A 21,811-nucleotide genomic window follows, 5' to 3' on the forward strand; every position below is an offset into this window, starting at 1 on the left:
GGACAGAAGGCAAAGAACTCACCCGTGCCAGGCTCGGAAGAAGTGGCCCCCTCCACACCAATATTCAGTGCCGGGACGGAGCTGCCGGCGCCTGGGTTCGCCTCCTCCTCCTCCGTGTGCATGGGCTTGGTGCTTGGCGTGGGACGCCCCTCGGGGTGGCGTGGTTGATGGGGGCGGCGTGTTGGGGGTGGCCCTCAGTGGCTCCTCCTGCTGCCGTCCTCCTCCTGCAACCACGGCAAGGTCAGTGCCAAGAGATCATACCCCAACGCACGTCGATAGGGAGCGAGTGATGAACACACGCTGGGGGCTGCGCCTGGGGCTGCTATCCGGGCTGCTCTCCACCACCAGCGGCGTGCCCGAGGTACCCGCCGGGGGCTGGCCGCCCGTCGAGGCCCTGGCCCTCTTCGCCACCCTCTGGGCCAGCGTCTCGACATCCCTGCAAAAATAAAAACAAGCCAGGAAAAGCGGCGCGATCTGAGGGGACGGAGAAGACAGAAGGCAAGATACTTACTCATCCTCCGCCTCCTCTTCCGCTGCCTTCCTCTTCCTCCTCGGGCTCAGAGACCCAAGGTCGAAGACGACCTCCATGTCGACATCCGCGGGAGGAGGGGAAGCGGGTGGGGTCCGAGGACGCTGTGACGAAGAAGATGCGGACGCTTTCCTCTTCGCCACCGCGGCCTTCACCACTTTCTTTGCTGCCGTGGCCCTCGTCAGGCGCACGGACTCCCCCTGGGTCTCTTGCCGCTGCTCGGCCCTGCCGGGCCGGACCGGCTCGCCAGAGGTGGCCCTCCATAGGACGCGCCTTCTCTCCAAGGCCGGAGGGTCGTCAGCTTCGGCCTCCTCCTCGGTCGACTCGTCGTCCACGTCTTCAACGAGAGGGGCCCCGGTGTCGGTGCTGCTGGCCTCCCCAGCAGACTCCGCCCACCCGGCAAGCTCCTTCTCCTCCGCGGCATCCTCGGCCTCGTCCTCCATGTGGCCGGCGCTGCCGGCCTCCTTGGCGAGCTCCGCCTCCGCTGCCCTGGAGGCGATGTAGTCCAGCTCCGCTTGGGTGGTGTCCCGGATGAGCAGCGGCTCGACATGGACGTACTTCTCCGACAGCTTGTCGAATAACTCCTACACCTGATCCGCCCCCGGCTCAGCCCAATTTGGGTCAAGGCCGTGCGCGCTGAAGTCCGGGATCATGGCAATGATGTCGGTTTGGCGAGAGTTGTTGCTCAGCGGGACCACCCCCGCCAGCAACCCAAACAGGGGCCCCTTGACGTTGTTGCCGGCCTTCGTGGCCTTGCCGGATCTCTCGGCCCTGCCGTGGCGGTACATGTCGAGCTGAAAAAGCCTCTGGCACAAGTGGGCATGCCCCATCACCGTGAAGTTGTGGTCCAAGCCAGGGCGAAGCCTCATGATGTCACCCGCGTTCCTGAAAAGCCAGGCCGGCCTCCCCTTGTTATGCAGTGGAGCGATTCGGCGGCGGATGAAATCCGCCCCAATCATCTCGAGGGTGAGCCCGGCCACGGTGAGGCGGTGAATCCTGGTGGTGGCGACCGTGAGCTTCTCATCATCGGCATCGACATTGCTCCAATCATCTTTGCGAACCGGCGGTGCCTGGCGAACCCGGCAAAATTCCTGCGGGCCCTCCACAATCCAGCACCATCGACCCCGCCACTCCTCCCACCTCTCCTTCTGAGTGCCCTCCGGATATGTCCCCTTTCCTTGGCTCCTTGGGATCTAGGCGACACAACCGGAAATCGCGCCTCCCTTTTGGATACGAGGATAGAAGTAATGGCGGAAAAGCACCGTGCTAGGATGCACTCCGGCGAAGCCCTCACAGAGATGGGCGAGAAGGGCCATGCACGCCACGGCATTCGGAGTGAAATCCAGGAAGGTGGAAGCCGTAGGTGTGCATGACGTCGTTGAAGAAATCAAAGAAAGGGGGCTAGAGCCCGCAGGAAAAGTAGTCAACGAAGAAAGGGTACCGATTCGGGTCGGCCTCGGCGAAACCGGCGGGAATGATGCGCGTGGCAGGGTGCCCCTTCGTCTTGCACCCCCACAGAGGCTTGAAGTAGTCCCGGAGGTGGACCGCATCGACCATCGAAGGGAAGTAGGTGAGCTGCGTCCGCCGCACTGCCAACTCGCTCTCCGGCGCCTCCTTCCCCCCGGCGTCCTTGGCCGTTCCCTTGCCTTTCCTGGTTTTGGGTGCATTGGCGGTTGAGGGAGACAAGGGATGAGGGACAGCAAGGGCGCGGCGGCGGCGGTGAGCAAAAGCGAGGGCTTGAGAAGGAAGAACGGAAGAACAGCGGTTCCGAGATTGAAGAAGGCACAAAGGGTAAATGGGCGTCGCGCCTGCGGTTTCTCCTTTTTTATGGGGAAGGTGCGGGCCGCTTCCTTAGCATTTACCGTGATGTGACGCATGAGGGCAGCAGCCGCCCCACGCACGACCCTCCACGTCGCGCATTCAACGTGGGTTGTGGGGAAGCGCAACGAGCGAAGGAATTACCGCGGTAAAATTACGCCCCGCCTGCCCGCGCACCGTTCTGGGCCTGGCCCAACAACGCGTTGCGCTTATGTGTGGCCTAGGCCCGGGGGCTCCTGTCGGTGTACAAAAGTAGGGACCCTTTTTGTACCCCTCTACTTGTGCACGGGCAGTCAGAGCCGCGCCTGCAGCCAGACTAATTAAGCAGGGCAGAGGAAGGCACAAGACGGGAAAGGCAACGCCAAGACCAAGAAACACAAAGAATAAGAGGGCGAGGTGGACTCCCCCGGCGAGGCCCTTGCCAGGGTGGCCTCCGCGGCCCCGGCAAGAGCCTTGCCGGGGCACTTGCCCAACGCCAGTAGGGCGCGCCACCCTTGAGCCCGAGGGTTCCAACACCGCCAACAACCACATTGGAACCAAGGCTCGGGAGGCACCTCCATGGTGGCATGCAGATCTTCGTCAAGATCATAAACACACAAGATCAGGTGAGGACCAGAAGACGACGATCCTCGGCAAGATCCTTGCCGAGGAAATCCACGAGACCTCCGGCAAGACCCTTGCTGGGGACGACCGCGGCGCCACGGCAAGACCCCTTGCTGAGGACACCTGCGGGGCCGCAGCCAGGCCCACGTCTGCCAAGACTCCACCGCCGTTCCTATACAGCCGCCAGCCCAACCAGCTGGGCAGGCACCTGCGTGGCAACGTGCGGCTTCCAGGCCAGCTCAGCAAGCATCTGCGTGGTGGCATGCAGATCTTCGTGAAGACCCTACCACCACGCCATCCCAGCAGTCTGCCAGCCTACATGGCGCTGCATGCCTCGTTGGCCTGGACGCGTGTCGGAGCAAGGTGGAGCAGCGACGGACGGGACGGGCCTCGCTGCCATCCCCAATAAAGCAAAGGGACACCTAAGGAGCGCATTTAATGCGCCTTGACCCTTAATGACAGGCGGTAAGCTTGCGCACTGTACACCTTTCCACCTCCTGTGTGCCACTGTGGTGACCCCTTTTTTGCTATAAAAGGAGGCCCGAGGCATCCAGGAGAAGGATTCGGATCTTTTGGGCTACGCACGCACCATAGCTAGCTCAAGAACTCAAGAACACTCAAATACACATCAAAGAAGGACTAGGGTATTACGCATCTTCGCGGCCCGAACCTGGGTAAACGACCTTTGTGCTGACCGCCAGACCCGCTCTTTGCACAACCCCGCACCCGCCAACCGTAGAAGGGATCCCAGTGATCCCATAGGTGTCGTTCCCACTGATACTTGGAGGCCCAACACGAGTCTACAAGAAGAAGGTTGCGTAGTAGACATCACTTTCGTACATAAACTCACATTAGTCATAAAGAACTCAAATACCTATTGTGAAGCCTATTAGCCTACGAAGCAAAGTACTACTCGGATGCCCTTAGGGAGGAGGTTGGTAGGAGTTAGCCATCGCGCCCCCTGATTCAAGCAACACAAAGGATTTCAACGAGGAATACAAATGGTCCAACACCCCGATTATACCACGACCGACACTTAAATGAGTAGTTAATAACAAGCTTTAATATTGATATTTCTACAAACTAATGATCATGGACTAATACCCTTTCATATTATGACATCAATATTATTAATTCATACACTTCTTATTCAGGGATCTACATGAAAGTTTTTATTATACCACTCTTGTATACCCATCATTTTTGGACTAGTCATATAACCCGTTCAAATTACCACTTCCTATTTATAGAATCCCAAAAAGATATAAGTGAAGCATGAGAGTGCAAATGATTTCTATAAAATATAAAAACTGCCGTGCTCTAAAGATATAACTGAAGCACATGAGCAACTGCCTAACTCAAAAGATATAAGTGAAGCACATAGAACATTCTAACAAATCTTGGTGAATGTGCGTATCTCTCAAAAGGTGCGTCCAACAAACAATGATTGTGGAAAACTAATAAACAAAATAAAACTATAACACAAGACGCTCCAAGTGAAACTCATATCATGTGATGAATACAAATATAGCTCCGAGTAACATATCGATGAATTATGGACGAAAGCGGGGATGCCATCCGTGGCATCCCCAAGCTTAGACACTTGAGTCTTCCTTGAATATTACCTTGGGGTGCCTTGGGAATCCCCAAGCTTAGGGTCTTGCCGCTCCTTATTCCTTCATTCTTCATGATCTCACCCAAAACCTGAAAACTTCAACACACAAAACTCAACAGAAACTTTGTGAGATATGTTAGTATCATCAGTAAACCATAAACTTAGGTACTGTTATAAACCAATTCATAATTGTTCTTGCATAATATCTACTGTATTCTAACTTCTCTGACTTATACCCCCGATATAATCCATAACATCATCAAACTAAGCACACTATGCAATAAAAATAGAATCTGTGATGCGGAGCATCCTACGGTCATCCCCATGGACCTACCTTCATCTCCTACGACACCACATGGACCAATGACAAGAGCTCGAGCAAGGGCTATCGAAGCTAAGGTGAACTCGCTCCTCTTCGAACGAACACATTCCACATGTGAGACATGGTTACTAGCTCAAGCGGAGACCTTGTGTGTGATCGGGTACTTGGAGGAAAGCCACGGAGCAACTACATCCAATGGACAAGATGGCGAGGACACCAAGTGTCTAGACAAAGAGGAAGATCTACCAGAAAACTACAGCCACCGGATGACCAGTTCCCGTCGGATGTCCGACGCGTGTAGACTCCACCAGTCAGAAGGGCCAGCTAACGAATGCTACAGCGGCCGGACGACCGACAAGTATCGGACGTCCGACACACTCCAACGACCGGACATCCGACCATCTCTAGAAATCTGGCACGACCAGTCCAGAACAAAAACGCCAAAAGTCTGAGCCCTTCAGAGGACTGACGCACCGGATGTTCGACCCCATCCAAAAATCCGACAAAGCCGTTATAGAGCCAAAACGTGAGAAGTCCGAGCCTTACAGGACGACCGGTCCCTCGCGAGACACGGGGCGACCGGTAGTTCTCGGACGTCCAATACATGTCTGCGCACAGTGTCTCGGGCCGAGGCCCATCTACCCCTTCGCCCCTCAACTATATATACTTATTCTCCCCCAACATTTTAGGGTTAGCATTGTGATAGCTCATCTTGGAGATAGAGCTTTGCTCATCCACTTGTACACCTACTCCTTTGGATACCAAGGCCTCCTCAAGGAGAAGATCCCCCGAGTGGATTCCTGACATCTTTCCTCACGGATCGGGACGAACTAGCTACCATATATCCTCCCTTGTTGACTTTGGATCTTGTATTTCCCCTTTGTGTATGTGAATTTATCCCATGTGTGGTCAGATCTCGTGGATTTGAGTGTTTTCCTCTTGTGTGCGTTCATCGTGTTCTTCGGGAATTCCCCTCCAAATCATGAAAGATCAGCCATTAGGGTTCACCCTACATCATCTTGGTATTATGAGCCATGGTTGATCATGAATTTGGAATCCCTACCCCACTTTCTAGCCTAATTTTGCTCTGTTTTGTCCCAATTTTGAAAATACCGACAAAAATAGCCATACCATTTTTTTTGTGATTTGTTGGTTTGATGATGTTTTGTTGGATTTGATCCATAGATTTGATGTGTCGCAGGTGGATCTAGCTTTTCCCCATCCTTCCGATCATTTCCTTCCATGAAATTCGATCAATTTTCACCCTCAATTTTTCTTTTCCCACGAGTTCTTCGAGTTCATCCCGCAGCCCAAGCTTGCCCAGGCACCGGAGATCCAACGAATACCGGACGCCCGATAGCTACCGGTCGTTCGACAATTACCGAACGTCCGACCAAACCTGACGAAACTGAATTTGTATAGAAAATTCCAGCCACCGCCCACACTTCCACATAGCCAACTCCACACTTCCGCATTGCCTCCACAACTTTCTGCAAGCACTATTGCTTATCAGCTACCGCCTCCGACAATTTTGACACATTTGTTTTGAGAATTTCACTTGGGGTTTCCATTTCCTAACGTGTTTCGGCTACTTAGGGATGGTTCGACACCGACATCACCACCGCTCATCTTCGTAATGTATTCATCATCGACAATAACCACTTCACCTTCATGACACCATCAACTGTTAGCAAGGACGGTAACCTCGACGACATCTTCAGATATTCTCCCTTGCCATTGTATTGTTAACCCCGAGCCCATTTTGTGTCACTTTCCTACCGAGACTAGCCATTTGAGTATTGCAGGGCAACGTTACTTGTGCACTTTAGTGATAATCAATTAGGACCTTCCATCGTGTATATCATCTTGGTATGCATGCCTATACCATCGTATCATATATCGTGTTATCAATTGTTCCCGCATATACATCATTGCTCCCTTGGTTCAAAAAGTTTGCATAAGTGGCCTAAGGAAAATACCAAACAAACAAAAAGCTTTTAAGCAAAGAGACAACAAAGAGCTTGTAAGCAACAGCCATAGCATCGCCACATAGCATATCAGATTGTAATATTCGACCATCTTGGATCATTGTGAGAGAATCACTAGGATCCACACATACATAGCATACTTGGGATAAAAGTCGTTACGTTTTGTATCGTATAGGTTGTGCACAAGTATCCTATCTCGCTTATTGAGCAATCGTGCTAGCGTCTCTCTAGAGTTGTGCAACAAGAGCATTTTCCGTGGATTCCACATTTTGAGCTCGTTCCTTGGTTGCACGACCCCATTTATTTACCCGTGTGTGTGTTTCCGTGTGCCACATATAGCTATTGGTCTACTTGTTTCACTTGCAAATTTGTGAATCTCTTTCAACATTACTGAATATTGTTAACAATCATATAAATTTTGTGCGACCATCCTCACCAAGCTACTCCAAAAGCTTTACTTGTGTAGGTGTGAGAATCGACAAGATCTGGTACCAATTGTGCTACTTCCATAATACTACTTTGGGTGATCTTTGATCCATTTTCAACATCGGATAAGGTACATTTGGTCTAGTTCTTTCCTTTTCCCACTCTTATATTTGCTTGAGATGATGGATAGGCCAAGTACTTCAACCAACCCACTCTTCATCGAGCAAGAAGAGTAACCGAACAACTATGTCACCAAGAATCAACTATTCAGCGTGCATAGAGCTTTGCACCAAGCAAATGAAGCATTGGGCGACTGCATCGATCAACTCGCCACCGACATGCGACAATCCGAAGAACGAACAAGAGACTACTTCGACACCTCAATTGCCTCAAGGACAATATTCGAGCCATGATGGCCATCCGCTCATCTACAACATCATCATCATCAACAAGGTGACACACAAGCCGACGCTCTTCAGATACATCTTTGGATTCAAGTCACTCAAGACCTCGCTCACATCATCGTCAAGGCTATGAAGATCATCACGCTCCACATAATCCATTCCACGGAAATGGATTGCAAGGCCGCCTTCGAGAGCGCGACCAACAACGTTGACAAGAATAAGCCGCCATGGACCAAGTGCAAGCTCCAGTATGCCAAGATCACTAAGTAAACCAAGATGGCGAAGCCCTTCGACAAGAGCAACAATGCCATGGCTAACAAGCCCTTGAAGACCAACATGCTCTAAACAAATTGACATAAGCCTTGCATGCAACCGGCAACAAGAAGAGGCTATCGGACAAGAGCGACAAGAAGCTGCACGCCTCGAGGTGCGCCAAGAAACGAGGAACCATGCGAGAATCCCACGCCCTCAACGTCAAGCTAATCAAGCGTACAACAAGCGGCCAACGACCCTCCACCACAGCAAGAGCGTCATCACCATGGCCCCAACACAACAAAGAGCAATGCTACAGAAGGCCAAAGTTCACCATGCCTAAGTTCTCTGGAAGCAATGATCCCGCAGACTACCTTTCACGAGCATTGAAGGTCGACAAGATCTTTCGCCTACACAACTGTGAAGAATAAAAGAAGATTGCCATGGCATCTCTTGAGTTCCAAGACTATGTCCTCATTTGATTGGAGCAAGTCATTGAGAGGCGAAAACCAAAAGGTGATCCACCCATCAGAACATGGAATCAAATGAAGGATGTCATGCGAGCGCGCTTTGTACCCACGTACTATAGCCGTGACCTATTCAAGAAATTGCAACTCCTCAAGCAAGGCACCAAGTCCATTGATGAGTATTACAAGGAAATGGAGATTGCCATGATACGAGCCAATGTCACGGAAGATGAGGAGCAAACTATGACACACTTCTTGAATGGACTCAACCACCTTATCAAGAAGATTGCGGATTTCCAACCGTACTCGAACCTTGATAGAGGCTAAGGTGTCCCGTCTTTCGATGAGATGGTGTCTATCATTTTGGAGGAAGTCGACTTTGACGATCCGACTACGAACGTGCGAGGACGTCGCGCCTTATCAATCGCTAAACCAACTCCGAGAGGTTATTGACCACGCCGGAGCATGATCAACCTGACCACGAAGGTCTGTTTCCTGCAGGCAAATGAAGAACAAGCAAGAAACTAAGATTGCAATCGGGATATTGCGAATATAAGAGGAATGCTTTATTGATCAAGGTGGGGTTCTGTGATGCCTTTGTTTGGTTGTTGAACACAAACGAAGTACGCGAAGTTGCAGCTATGGCGAACTTTAATCTAAAAAAAACCCAAAGTCTAAACGGTGCCCTAAGGGCTGTATATATGGAGGAAGATGGGGGGGGGATTTCGTGGCCCTTGGGGAAGGGTCCGAAACCAACCCTATCTCTTGTTTCCTCACACATACGGACTCTAAAAACAGCCTATACTTATGTATTTCGAAATTACATGGGCCTGGCCCAATAATAAGGTGACGCAACACCTAGGATAGCCTCTGAACGAAATTTAGTGAAGTGGCATCTTGTATATTTCGTCCAAGGCTTCATGCACTCCTTATGGTGGCTTCAAAGTCCTGAAATCATCACTTGTAACTCCGTTCTTGTTCCCCTTGTGCATGCCATCAACTCCATGCTTGTTCTTGCTCCAATGTTCATCCTTCTCCAAGCTAGGCCCTTCATTTGTAAGCAAAACAAATGTATCCAATTTAGGCAGCATCATATTCTCATGAACATTAGAATCATTACCAAGAAACGAAAGTACCTGATAATTTAATTGGCGTGCGTGAGCTCTAGTAATTGGTCCAGTATGTATAGCAGCAGGGGCTGTGGGTGTAACAATGTTATTGATGTCCTCATCAAACCTCCTCGAGCTAGTACACCAAGCTACCAAGGCAGCAACAAGTGCAAGATGATTACAAGTACACCAAGTACTCTTCCAAGACCCACGGTTCATACAATCAAGCTTCAACGACTACGACGCCTTCTACCTCGACAAAAGCTTCACCAAGCAACAACGGCAAGTCAAGTTATAAGAAAACTTCGACATCTTCAAGTTGTCCTCCTACTACAAGCAACTTCAAGCCGCAAACTTCATCATCAACTACTCCACCGGATGAGACCTTCAAGAAGAGTTCCATCAAATGCTTCACATGTCAAGGCTGAGGCCGCAAGACATTTGAGTGCCCCACTCTGCGCACCATGATCACCGCCGCTGACAACACCTATGACTCCATGAGTGAGGAAGAAAAGGAAGCGCTTGAGCACGTGGCAATGCACTAGCAAGTGAATGAAAATGAAGACGATCAAGTCTTTTGTGACAATGACTTGAGCCCCGCTCTTGTTGTCTCGAAGGTCTTGACACTTCAACACCAACAAGACGAAGACCAACGTTGCCACATCTTCCACAACAAAGCGGGCATCAATGGACGTTTTGTGAAGGTCATCCTCGATGGAGGAAGTTGCCACAATTTGGCAAGTGAAGAGCTATGTTCCAAGCTACAATTGGTCAAGATGAAGCATCCTCGTCCCTACAAGGTCCAATGGCTTAGCGACTCCGGCACCATTCAAATGGAGCACACCGTTCAAGTCTCCTTCAAGATTAGAGCATACGAAGACACATTGGAGTGTGATGTGGTTCCCGTGTCCGTTTGCCACCTCCTACTTTGACGACCTTGGCAATTCGACTGCAGCGTCATCCACAATGGGCGAACCAATCACTATAGCTTCAAGATGAAGGGCAAGGAATACGTGCTACGACCAATGTCGCCTAGCCAAGTGATCGCCGACAAGCAAGCATTCACCCATCATGGAGATAATTGTGAGAGAGTGAGCCAACAAAAAGAGAGTGAGCACCACAAGCCAAAAAATGAGTGCCTCCACGATGAGCGACAAGAAAAAGTTAGTGCTTTTAGCTACCAAAAGAGAAATGAGAGGAAGTGTGTGAGAACCCATTGAGTGTTATAGACTATGTACTAGTGTGCAAATATGAAGCGGCAAGAGCTAACACCTCTCTCCATCTACCTCTAGTGTTGCCTAATCTATTGCAGGAGTTCGCTGACGTATTCCCCGATGAGCTACCTCCGGGACTACCTCCACTACGAGGCATCAAACACTGCATCAACCTCATCCCCGACGCACCTTTACCAAGCAAGGCACCATACCGCGTCAACCCCAAAGAAACCAAAGAAATACAAAGGCAAGTCCAACACCTCATTGACAATGGACATATATGTGAGAGCCCAAGTCTTTGTGCCGTTTTGGTTATTCTTGTGCCTAAGAGGGATGGTAGTTTTCACATGTGTTCCGATTTCCGTCCCATAGATGCTATCACTGTTCGCTATAGGCATCCCATTCTATGCCTTGACGGTATGCTAGATGAGCTTAGTGGAGCCACAATTTCTCAAAATTTGATCTTAAGAGTGGCTATTACCAAATTCACATTCAAGAGGGTGATGAATGGAAACCCGCTCTCAAAACCAAGTTTGTCTTGTATGAGTGGTTAGTCATGCCTATGGGCTTATCCTAAGCACCTAGCACTTTCATGCGTGTGATGCATTATGTTCTTCGCAAATACAATGGCATATTTGTTGTGGTCTACTTTGACGATATACTTGTGTTTAGCGAATCTCTCGAATATCATGTCACCCATCTTAGGGCCGTTTTGCAAACTCATCAAAATGAGCAACTTTATGCTAATATGGAGAAATGAACATTTGTTGTTGACAAACTTGCTTTCTTGGGTTTTGTTGTAGATGAAACTAAAATTGATGCTATTAAAACTTGGCCACAACCAACCAAATTGCAACAAGTGCATAGCATGTCAAGTTCCTTAGCTACTTTTGGAAGAACCTATGCGCCAAGCTCGGAATTAAGCTACTCTTCTCATCCGCATACCATCTGCAAACCGAAGGCCAAACAGAGACCACCAACCAGACGCTACAACTCTCCTCCACGTGTTGATCAAGAAGAACATCAAGGAGTGGGAGGAATTCTTACCCATCGCCGAGTACGCCTACAATCGAGCACAACATTTGACTACCAGCAAGCCCCCCTTCTTCGAGGTCATCTATAGTTACAATCCGTTGTCCCAATTGGACATTCTTCCGCTACCTCAACAAGAGAGCATCAACATGGATGCGAGCGCACAAGCGAGATATCTCAAGAAGGTGCATGAAGATACAAGACAAGCAATCGAGCGCCAAGTACACCACCTCGGGACCAAGCTCAAGATCAACAAGCAACCCATGATATTCAACATTGGAGATCTTGTGTGGCTACACCTTCGCATGGACCGCTTCCCCAATGAACACAAGTCCAAGCTGCTACCTCGCGCCAATGGACCCTTCAAGGTGATCGCACGCTAAATGCCTACAAGATCGACATACCACGCAACAAGTAGACCATGAGAGATGTCTTCAACGTCAAGGATCTCTCTCCCTACCATGGTGATGAGGTTTTCGATCCGAGGTTGGATCTTTCCCAAGGGGGGGGGGGAATGATGCGGAGCATCCTACAGTCATCCCCATGGACCTACCTTCATCTCCTACGACACCACATGGACCAACGACTAGAGCTCGAGCAAGGGCTGTCGGCGTTCTGGGAATCGGGGTATCCAGACATGCCTGCCTGCGGCCAACTGCGTGGCTCCATCTATGGCCTGGTACGGCTCATCTTTAGCACCAACAACCCAAGACCCTCGTGAGGGGTCAAGCCTCGCGAGGCGGGCGATGTCAGGACCTCCAGAAGGAGCGGCCTCCTTAGGCTGGATCCTGAGGAGCAAAGATTTCTATGCAATCCCTCACCTCGTGAGGCTGGGATGACGCAAGCCATGACGACCAAGGCCAGGCGGACACCAACAGGCGCAGTACAGCAGGTTTCCTCTATGGTGCTAAAGAGGCAAGCGCAGGCGCGCAGTCCCGAGGAATCAATCAAAGGTTTCCATTTCCATGCTACAAGACCAATGTCAGATTTCGGGCTCCGCAAACCCTGGATGGATTCGAACTCTGGGGTGCGTGCGAAGAACTCGACCTCCCCAGCCTATTAACCCGTCGATGCCACAGCCTAGCTTGACAAACAAAAAGGAAAGAGGACACAACAGTTTACCTAGGTTCGGGCCACCTTGTGGTGTAAAACCCTACTCCTGCTTAGTGGTGGATTGGCCTCGAGGTGGGCTGAGGATGAACTAGTATAGTGGAAGAATGACCTCAGGAGGTGTGTTCTTGAGCTGGTGGGGAGAGGATGATCTGAATGATCCGGATCCGGTCCGTCCCCATGGTGGTGTCTAGGCCCTATTTATAGTGGCCTTTGGTCCTCTTCCGCCAAAATGGAGACGGGAAGGGATCCCACAACGGCCAAATTCGAGGGAGACAACTAGTACATCTTATCCTGACAGAAGTAGTCTTTGCCTACAAAAGCGTCTGGTCGTGACGCTGTGGTGGGCTCGGCGATGACCTCCGTCCTAGTGGTCTTGGTCTTATTGCATGGGAATGGAAACCTTTGGCTGATTTTTCGGGACTCTGCGCCTGCGCTTGCCTCCTTAGCACCAAAGAGGAAACTGCTGTCCTGCGCCCGCTGGCGCCCGCCTAGCCTTGGTCGTCATGGCTCATGTCATTTGAACCTCATGAGGTGAGGCTTGCATAGAAATCTCCGCTCCTCAGGAGCCAGCCTGAGGAGGCCGCTCCTTCTGGAGGTCATGGTGTCGTCTGCCTCGCGAGGCTTGGCCCGTCGCGAGGGTCTTGAGTTGTTGGTGCTGCAGATGGGCCATAGCAGGCCGTCGATGGAGCCACACTGTGGGCCACATGCAGGCAAGTCTGGGTACCCCGGGTCCCAGAATGCTGACAGTAGCCCCCGGCCTGAGGCGCGTGTCGGATTTCGGGTTCCGCAGACCCTTGAGAGGTTCAAACTCTGGGGTGCGTGCGAAGAACTCAACCTCCCGAGTCTGCCTACTCGCCGATCTCATAGCCTAGCTCGTCTAACTCAAAGGAAAAGGGGACACGACAGTTTACCCAGTTTCGGGCCACCTTGCGGTGTAAAACCCTACTCCTGCTTTGTGGTGGATTGGCCTTGGAAGGCTGAGGATGAACTAGTACAGTGGGAGAACAACCATAGGAGGTGTGTTCTGGAGCTCCAGTAAGCTGGTGAGCTGGTCCGGGTGGAATGGATCCGAACCCCCTCTATGGTGGTGGCAAGGTCCTATTTATAGTGGCCTTGGTCCTCCTCCCAAATAAAGGCGGGAAGGGATCCCACAACGGCCAAATTCGAAGGGAGACAACTAGTATGTCTTATCCTGACAAAAGTAGTCTTCGCCAACAAAAGCTTCTGGTTGTGACGCCGCGGTGGGCTCGGTGATGACCTCCATCCTGCCATTCTGGCGGTCTTCGTCTTGTTGCATGGGAATGGAAACCTTTGGCTGATTCCTCGGGACTCCACGCCTGCGCTTGCCCCTTTAGGACCTAAGAGGAAACTGGTGCACTGTGCCCGCTGGCGCCCGCCCGGCCTTGGTCATCATGGCTCACGTCATCTGAGCCTCGCGAGGTGAGACTTGCATAGATATCTCCACCCCTCGGGAGCCAGCCTGAGAAGGTTGTTCCTCGTGGAGGTCTTGGTGTCGTCCGCCTCGCGAGGGTCTTGAGTTGTCGATAGCGAAGCTGGGCCATACCAGACCGTCGATGGAGCCACGCCATGGGCCGCAGGCAGGCAAGTCTGGGTACTGTCGGTGTCAAAACTGGCAGATCTTGGGTAGGGGGTCCCGAACTGTGCGTCTAAGGATCGAAGGTAACAGGAGACAAGGACACGATGTTTACCCAGGTTCGGGCCCTCCTAACAGAGGTAATACCCTACTTCCTGCTTGATTGACTTTGATGAGTATAGGGGTTACAAGAGTTGATCTACCTCGAGATCGTAACGGCTAAACCCTAGATGTCTAGCCTATATGATTATGATTGCCTCTACGGACTAAACTCTCTGGTTTATATAGACACTGGAGGGGGCCTAGGGTTGTACAGAGTCGGTTTACAGAGAAAGGAATCTTCATATCCGAACGCCAAGTTTGCCATCCACGTAAAGGAGAGTCCCATGCGGACACGGGGGAAAGCCTTCCGTCTTGTATCTTCACGGCCCATCAGTTTGGCCCACGCCACATAGCCCAGACGCCCGGGGACCCCCTAATCCAGGACTCCCTCAGCAGCCCCTGAACCAGGCTTCAATGACAATGTGTTCGGTGCGCAGATTGTCTTCGGCATTGCAAGGCGGGTTCCTCCTCCGAATACTCCAAAGTAGGCTTCCAACACGAGAGCTATATTCAGCTCCGCTTATCAGCTACAACCCTAAACCATAAGAGAAAAATACTTACCAATAAGTCACGTCTATCAACAGCCTTTTTTCGGCGAGACGTTATGCTTGGCCTCATTATTATTTCGAACCGTTTTTAGCCTCTCTCTTCGCATTTCGAGGCATGGCCCACATTGACACGTCTTGTCCAGGCAGAGATCATGTCCCCTTATTATGGGATTCTCATCAATACGGTTTGGATAATCCAACCGTGCCGTTTGCACGACCCCTTGGGAATAGGCGATATTTAAGGCTTGTGATGGGGCGCTTGATATTCATTGCCTTTATAAAGGGATAAAGACCCATCTTTCTCCCCCACGCCTTCTTCTTCCTCAGCCTTTCCATCCTTGAGCTCCAGCTCCCAAGTCTCGACTTCTTATATTGCCACCAAGCACTCCAGCCATGTTCGGGTCCGGCTCTCAAGGCAAGTGGGTGGCCTCCTCTGTCACCGAGGAGGACATTGCGGGGCTCCGGGAGGCGAGGTACCTGACTGCAGAAATCCCACACAGGCTTCCGGCCAAAGGGCAGGTCATCCCCACACCAAAGCCCGGTGAGAGGGTTGTGTTCATCCCTCACTTCATCCGCGGGTTAGGGTTTGCTCTCCACGCCTTTATTCACGGTCTTATGTTCTATTACGGGCTCGATTTTCACGATCTAGCCCCAAACTCTTTCCTCCATATCTCGGCGTTTATCATCATGTGTGAGGCTTTTCTCCGTATCCCCCCACACTTTGGCCTGTGGCTCAAGACATTCAATGTGAAGCCGAAGGTGGTCGACGGGGAGCACGCGGAGTGCAGCGATGCTATGGTGAGCAAGCTCGCCAATGTCACCTGGCCAAAAGGGGCCTTGGTGGAAACCGTCAAGGTATGGCAGCATGAATGGTTCTACATCACCGAACCCCGCGGCACCAAATGGGCGGACGCTCCTGCATTCAGATCCGGTCCCCCATTGCGGATAGCATCGTGGGTGAATAAGGGTCTAGACTGGGGATCATCCGATGAGGTGCTGATGCTGCAAAAGCGCATCAAAAGAATCATCAAAAAAGACTCTAGTCTTAATAATGTGATCCATGTGATGCTCGTCCGCCTCACCCTTCCGTGCCAGCGACGGTCTCTCCATATGTGGGAGTTTAACAAGGAAGGGCCACGGACCCTGCAGCAATTCTTCGGCACAACGCACAAAGGGATCTGGAAACTGCTTTTCAAGGCTCAAAAATCATGGCCGGATACATCTAAGGACATTGGCCTCGACTGCAACCATCCGGACACCCCGGTAAGTGCTCAATTTCTGAACATAGCTTAGTCCATTAGTACAAGGTGATGCACTGAAAATTCCATCCTTTAATCAGGGCTGGATAAAGAAGGCGGATCGAATCAGGTGTTCGGCTCTACTTCTAGAGAACCCAGCTGATCCTCTGCTAATGAAGATGCTGGTCCCGGCGCCGTACCAAGCGCCAGCGAAGAAGGAGAAGAAGAAGAAGAGCAAGAAAGCCGGAGGTAGCCTTCACCCTAAAGGTACCTCGGACACTATGTCCGGGCGGACGGAGGCTCCCTCCTCCGAAGACGAAGAGGAGGAAGAAAGCGATAACCTTCCTCCTGAGGGGAGGAAAAGGGCAGCCTCTGAAGACCTGGAGGTGGAGGCGCCCAAGAGGGGAAAGATATCCCTGTCAAATGGCTCGGATTCAGAAGCCGAAGCCGTCCCAAAACACCGCCCTAGGGGAAAGCCCCTTGCCGAATCGTAAGTAACTAAGAATGCTCTATACACATCCAGTTCTTTTTGAATTGTGGGAATAATTATTAAATTACGTGATGCAGCCTGGCCCACGATCTCCCTCAAGTATCATCGTCATCAGAGGATCTACCGCCGGAGATGATGGAGAGTGAGATGCCTCCACAAGCTTCCCCGCCCCCTAGGGCGGATGACATCGAGGTGTCATCCCAGAGGACTTCTCCGGATCGCCGAGGGGTACAGGGAACCATCAACATGGCACCGGAGGGGAATACCTTGGTCATCGAGGGCACAGGGGGTGCGGCCCCCATGAAGCCAGCGATGGGGGCCCTGGGTTGTTCGGCCCCCAGCCGAATACCACCCCGGAGACGGATCCGGAGTCGGGTGAGCGCCCCCCTTCAAGGGAGGGGGGAGCGCCTAATACTGCGGCTACCTCCATGAATCCAGAGGCGCCGGACACCCGGATGGATGTACTGCAAAGTGCATCCGTCTTGGAGGAGCACTGTACGTTGATGGGTACGGTGGTTGAGAAGATTTGGTCCGCCAAAAGCGGGCTGAATGAAGCCTTCTCAAGCCTACTTACAGGCTTCGAGGTATGCGATGTAATGTCTTTTGCTGCTTTCCATATGAACAATACGCCTATATATAGATAGTAGCCCCTGAGACTCTGGTCAACCCATGAAAAAGGGCGAATAGAGGATCTATAGATATCTGCAGGAAGTAACATACTTATTTGATTGAAAAAACAGGCTTCACTGTTAGTGGCAACCGCCCAGGTTGCAGAGGTTTCCGAACTAAAGCAGAAACTGAAGCTGGCCGATGAGGACATTGTCCTCATTAACAAGCGGCTCGACGAGGCGCAAGGTATGCTTCGAACATCCCTTTTGTGCCTATATGAGTGTGCGAACATTAGGTTGAAACTTAGACGCTATTATTTGCATAATTGCAGATGGTGCTGCCGAGGTCGAGACCCTCAGGGGTGAACTTGCCCGGGCCAAGAGCAGGCCAAGGTGAGCAATGCGGCCGCTGATAAAGCGGCTGCAGATTTGAAGGCCGAACGGGCCACCCGGCACCAGTTCGAGGAGCGAATATTCGTCGTAGAGCAAGAGCTCAAGGACGCCGTCCGCATGTGCGAGTCCCTTGAGAAGGAGAATAAAACCAAGGCGACTGAACTCGACAAAGCCCTTCAGGAGGCCAAAGATGCGCGGTCTGAATCCAAAGTGGCTCGCGAAGAGATCCGGCAGGCCGAACAGATAGCGGCTGGTAAGTCCTTTCTTTTATAGACTAAGTTTGGTGATCAGAGATATGCCTTTCTTAATCGACTGTGGAGTTCTCCAGACGCTGTTGCAGATCTTCCGAAGAGTGCCGCTGACGCAGCGCAATTCTTCCAGGCTCAGGAGGGACATGCGACGGAGAAGATGTTCTGGTCACAGTTCACGGCGCAGGAGCGCCCGACGCTGCTGAACGACCAAATGGTGCAGTGGGCCGAGCTGCATAAGATGTCCGGAGCGGCCATGAAGGACGTCATAGTTCGGCTATGGCCAGCGGAACCTATTTCGAGCAGCCATTTCGGCCTATTGCGGCGACTTGTTGATGCAGTGCCGTGAATCGACGCAGTCAAGCGGTCAGTGTGCATAGAAGGTGCACGGATGGCCTTCGCTCGCGTCAAGATGTACTGGGCGAAGATGAAGGTCGCCGATGTTGCAGTTAAGGGTCCGCCTGGAGGCAAGGACCACCGCACACCGGAACGCTACTTAGACGACGTCCTAGAAGGCGCCCGCTTGATAGAGGGTCAGTGCTCAAAGGACATTATGTTCGAATGAATGTACCTGATCTGCCTGGACATTTTTATTATGTACTAAGGCCTTGCAATATATTTGTGCTATTATTGAAAGTTCTATCCTCCTATGCGGCCGTTGTTGTATTCCTGAGAGTTTTCCAGTCGTCGGCTTCAGCCCCCATGTAGATAATACGGGGGTGTTCAGAATAGCACATGTTCACACTTGACCCAACGTTTTGGTCCGTATAGGTGGTGTCAGTGCGGCAAACCAGGCAATCAGACTATGAGGCTTTACCACTCTCACTTAGCCATAGGAGTTTGACGATGGGTCTACCAGGTAGCCCCTGGTATGTACGCGGCTATCCGGATGCGGATGTGTTACATATGTGACCGGCAAGCAGTCCTTCGTGTAGTACGGAAAAAATCGCTAAAGATTTTAATAATTCGCCGAGTGGCTGACCAGCTCTCACTACATCATGACAGTCAGTTTTCGGCTTTCTCTACTGAGGTGCTTAACCAGACGAACCAGAAACACAATCGCAGTACTTCTCCCTTTACTACCCTAGCCGATCAGACGGAACGTAAGGTAGCAAACACAGGAGCCGGGCAACCCAACTATTGACCAAAGACATGATTCGGAGCCGGTGTGATAGAGGCAAAGGTGTCCCGTCTTTCGATGAGATGGTAGCTATCGTTTTGGAGGAAGTCGACTTTGACGATCCAACTACGAACGTGCGAGGACGTCGCGCCTTAGCAATCGCTAAACCAACTCCGAGAGGTTATTGACCACGCCGGAGCATGATCAACCTGACCACGAAGGTCTGTTTCCTGCAGGCAAACGAAGAACAAGCAAGAAACTAAGATTGCAATCTGGATATTGCGACTATAAGAGGAAAGCTTTATTGATCAAGGTGGGGTTCTGTGACGCCTTTGTCTGGTCGTTGAACACAAACGAAGTACGCGAAGTTGCAGCTATGATGAACTTTAATCTAAACAAAACCCAAAGTCTAAACGATGCAAGGGCTGTATATATGGAGGAGAGAGGGGGGGGATTTCGTGGCCCTTGGAGGAGGGGTCCAAAACCAACCCTAACTCTTGTTTCCCCACACATACGGACTCTAAAAACTGCCTATAATCAAGTATTTCGAAATTACATGGGCCTGGCCCAAAAATAAGGTGACGCAGCACCTAGAATAGCCTCTGGACGAAATTCATGAAGTGGCATCTTGTATATTTCGTCCAAGACTTCATGCACTCATTATGGTGGCTTCAAAGTCCTGGAATCATCACTTGTAACTCCGTTCTTGTTCCCCTTGCGCATGCCATCATCTCCATGCTTGAACTTGCTCCAAGGTTCATCTTTCTTGTCCAAGCTAGGCCCTTCATTTGTAAGCAAAACAAATGTATCCAATTTAGGCAGCATCATATTCTCATGAACATTGGAATCATTACCAAGAAACGGAAGTACCTGATAATTCAATTAGCATGCGCGAGCTCTAGTAATTGGTCCAGTATGTATAGCAGCAGGGGCTGTGGGTGTAACAATGGTATTGATGTCCTACGCCGAATTGTGCTATGAAGCTGTTCGGGCTTTTATTTGGCAACACATATGTTGCCATATAGAGCCCCTGGCCATTTGTGCCAAGGTGTGTGCGTGAGACAACTGAAGAGACGGAACACAGTCTATAAATAAAGATGATACCGAATAAGAGTCGTGTTCACTGGAATCTGATTGATACGTAAAAACATAATCTTACAGAGGGTACCATAATCACCAAGGTCATTTTACATGCTGGGGGTCTAAGACTAAGGGGAAAAGCTCTATACAGGTTCTTGAGTGAAGTTGTGGTCTACGAAATCCTTTGGACCTTCCTGCCGCACGTCTGCACTGCTTTCGCCTGAGAAAGAAAGATTCCTTCAGAGGAATGGTCTTCGACTATTTGTACGAAACTGGGCTCGGAGAGAGTCCTTATGACTCCGTAGGATGGATAGGTTTTGATTCACCTATGGTAAAAGAGAAGAAATAATTAAAGAATAGGAAGGCCGTATAGGGTCGAACTGTACTATAGGCCTGCCCGTATTGTGCCTCCGCTGATGCCCAAGGTATTTTGAGTGCATAATTATGCACACGCGGTATGGATTTCGCGGATGTACATGGCGATCGACGGACACGAAACTGCTAATCCAGCTCTGGAATTGCCGAGCTGTCAGCATGCGGAATTGGCCGGCCTTGTGTAATAAAGCCCGACGGCTTAATAGCCGTTGAGGTGTGCGGCTTGACAGGGCCGCTTTGTACTTCGGCCGCGATGGCCGCGGTATGCCCCTCAGTACGGAGGGAGCGTTCCATGTTTCCGTTGATTGTAATGACGCCACGTGTACCGGGCATCTTGAGCTTTAGATAGGCGTAGTGCGGGACTGCATTGAAGCGAGCGAACGCGGTTCGTCCGACCAGTGCGTGGTAGCCACTGCGGAAAGGGACGATGTCGAAGACCAAGTCTTTGCTTCGGAAGTTGTCCGGCGAACCAAAGACGACCTCCAATGTGATTGAGCCCGTGCAGCGGGCCTCTACACCAGGTATTATTCCTTTAAAGGCAGTTTTAGTGGGCTTGATTCTTGATGGATCAATGCCCATTTTGCAGACAGTGTCTTGGTAAAGTAGGTTGAGACTGCTGCCGCCGTCCATGAGGACTCGCGTGAGGTGGAATCCGTCAATGATTGGATCGAGGACCAGAGCTGCCGAACCTCCATGACGGATACTGATTGGGTGGTCCTTTCGATCGAACGTGATCAGGCAAGACGACCATGGATTGAATTCTGGGACGACCGGCTCTATGTCGTACATGTCCCATAATGCGCACTTGCGCTCCCTCTTAGGGATATGTGTGACATATATCATATTTACTGTTTTTGCCTCGGGGGAAATTTCTTCTGTCCCCCCGTGCTCGGTTGACGAGGCTCTTCGTCGTTGTCCTTGTTGGGCAGCCCTTTCCCCTTGTGTTCGGCGTTGAGTTTGCCGGCCTGTTTGAAAACCCAATAGTTTCTGTTGGTATGATTGGCAGGCTTATCGGGGGTGCCATGAATCTGGCAAGGCCGATCGAGTATTATGTCCAAACTGGATGGACCATCTCTGTTTCCTTTGAATGGCTTATTTCGTTGGCCGGGTTTAGGGCCACTGA

Source organism: Triticum aestivum, chromosome 2D (genome assembly GCF_018294505.1).
Source record: "Triticum aestivum cultivar Chinese Spring chromosome 2D, IWGSC CS RefSeq v2.1, whole genome shotgun sequence".
Taxonomy (NCBI): domain Eukaryota; kingdom Viridiplantae; phylum Streptophyta; class Magnoliopsida; order Poales; family Poaceae; genus Triticum; species Triticum aestivum.